This window comes from Montipora capricornis, chromosome 1 (genome assembly GCF_036669925.1).
Source record: "Montipora capricornis isolate CH-2021 chromosome 1, ASM3666992v2, whole genome shotgun sequence".
NCBI lineage: Eukaryota > Metazoa > Cnidaria > Anthozoa > Scleractinia > Acroporidae > Montipora > Montipora capricornis.
Genome location: NC_090883.1, coordinates 22,429,902 through 22,432,382, shown reverse-complemented (window position 1 = coordinate 22,432,382; position 2,481 = coordinate 22,429,902).

Genomic DNA, 2,481 nt, shown 5'->3' with positions numbered 1-2,481 from the left:
GGGCCGGAATCGAACCCGGGCCGACAAGCCGACGAGCAGGGAATTTTCGTTTGATGTATCGACAGTAGTTGAATGTTTAGAAGAAGGAAGTCAATACAAGTTTCTTGGCGTTCTGGAGAGTACTCGACAACAATATTAAGTAACTTTTAAGGTTGCCTCTGAGGTTTGCCTGAATAGATTGTCTATAATATGGTCAAGTCCACTGTCTGATTCCCATCGTACTCTGGCTACCAATCAGTACGCCCTTCTCGCACTAAGCTATTTAATGTGACGCAACATCTACCCATTACAGAACTCAGGCAAATTGATCGTGAAGCTCGTGAGATCATTGTATAACAAGGAGGTAGGCACCCACTAAGTTCAACCGATTTGTGCTACCTTAATTACAAGAGAATCAGGAGGCCGAGGGTTACGATCAGTAGAGGCAGAGTACAAGTCCATTAAGATTTAAGGCACAGTTAATCTGTTCAAGAACATTGACAACACTCAGTATGGAACTCGTACGCCAGTTTGAGGACCGCTCAATAGAGTTCGAACATAATTTTATGGGTAAAGAGGCTGCTAAGTTTTCCAATATCTTAGACTCGAGTTAGCATTTGTCTACCCTAATCGTGTATGCCGCAACAACGATGGAGAGGAAATCCCAGATGCAGAAATTAAAAAAAAAAGTGAAAGAAGCTCAGCAAAACCAACTAAAAGGAGAGATTGTTAACCAGAGGTGGCAAGGGAAGTTGATTGCCTCGATATGGAGTGACCCAGTACAAAGCCAAGGCTGCTTCAACTGGTTGAGTAAATGGAAGACATGTCCAACACAAGTGATCACAGAAATCTACGAGATGTACAAACAGTTGCTTCCAACTCGTGTATACTACAGCAAGAACACAAGAACTGGTAAAGAGAATGATGTGATGTGCAGATTATGTGGTAAGGCACAGGAAACCGTGGCACAAATCTTAGCTGGCTGTTCTGCAATTGCGCAGAGCAAGTGTCTACATCGTCATAACTCGGTATTGAAATCCTTTTCTTTGAGATACTTCAAAAGCTAGCCTCCTTATAGATAGATATAATAGATAGTGTACCACCCTGGTATTCTCAAGAAGAACCGACGCGGGTTGACGAAAATGAATATGCACAAGCCTTCTGGGATATTTCACTATTTGCTGAACATGTGGGAGTAAGGAACAACAGGATAGATGTACGAACTGTCGATCACAAAAAGGAAGAGCTGTCCGTTTATGACAATTCAAGGGATTCAAGATACATCATCAGTATAACATCATTTTGGATGTATTTTCAAGATAGTCTAAAGAACTTGAGGACACTGTAAGGCAGCTGGTTGAGCAAGAAGCAAAGATGTTCTTCTTAAGATGCAAAATTCTGTTCTTTCAAACAGTCTCCACATTGAACGATTTCTCAAGATCAAGAAATAAACGATTCAGTCTGAGTTTCCTTATACAATTGCTTATTATATGTTATTTTTTGGCCATGATAATATCAGATTTTTTTTTAGTTTATAGTTATGTAAATACAGAGTTCTTATAAACCCCATAGGCTACGCTTCGCGCCCTATGGGATATGTAAATATGCATATTGACGTTTTGAAATGCGACTTTAAGATGGGCCTAAGAAGCCAATTACTTGAAATTTTCCGGCAACTCCAACAACCATGTTTTTCTCTTTTCCCGGCTATTTACGAAGTTTCATTGTTTTAAGGTTTTTTCCCAGTTTCTGTTTGGCCGGCTTCGCTCGCCATTTCTTTATCACTCCGTTTACCAGTTATTCGTCCTAGTTTGACCCCAGTGGGGCTCCTTGGTAATCTAGTTTTTCTTTGTTGTTTTGTCAAGGTCCAATTTTGTTCATTGTAGTTAATAGCATACCTTCGGTAAGCGAGAAAATCATAATGTTGAGCAAACATTTAAAAGTAATAGAGTGTTTTCACATGACGTCACGGCGGCCATGTTGGAGAAGTGAAAGAAAGAGTAAAGACTTGTTTCCATATCTCAAAGTGCCCTTGGACGTGAGGTGCCTGGGAATGAAATTAAATCGCTGCAATCGGAATGCTAACAGTTAAGCCTAAATATTGTTTTAGGCCTAACTAGGCCTAAGTTAAAGTTAGCATTTCTAAGGGGTTTGGGCTTTTTCAACAGTTACATCATAACCTCAGTCTGCATTTTACACTGGCCGATTCCAGTGATTTAATTTCATTCCCAGGCACCTCACGTGCAAGAGCACTTTTTAGATTTGGAAAGAAGTCTTTACCGAAAGAAAGAAACAGCAACCATTTTGGAGGAGTTAAATATTCTTCTGGAAATTGAGCTCCACTTTTATGCAAATTTTTCCTTTTGTTTAATTTTAGTATGCAAATATTGCTGCGGGTCACATGAGCGAAAACACTCTATACACTGTGGTAGCCTGCGTCGTAGGCAGACTAAACCGTCTACGCAAAGGCTCCCAAAAGCTTGCTCAGACACCCTGCAAGTT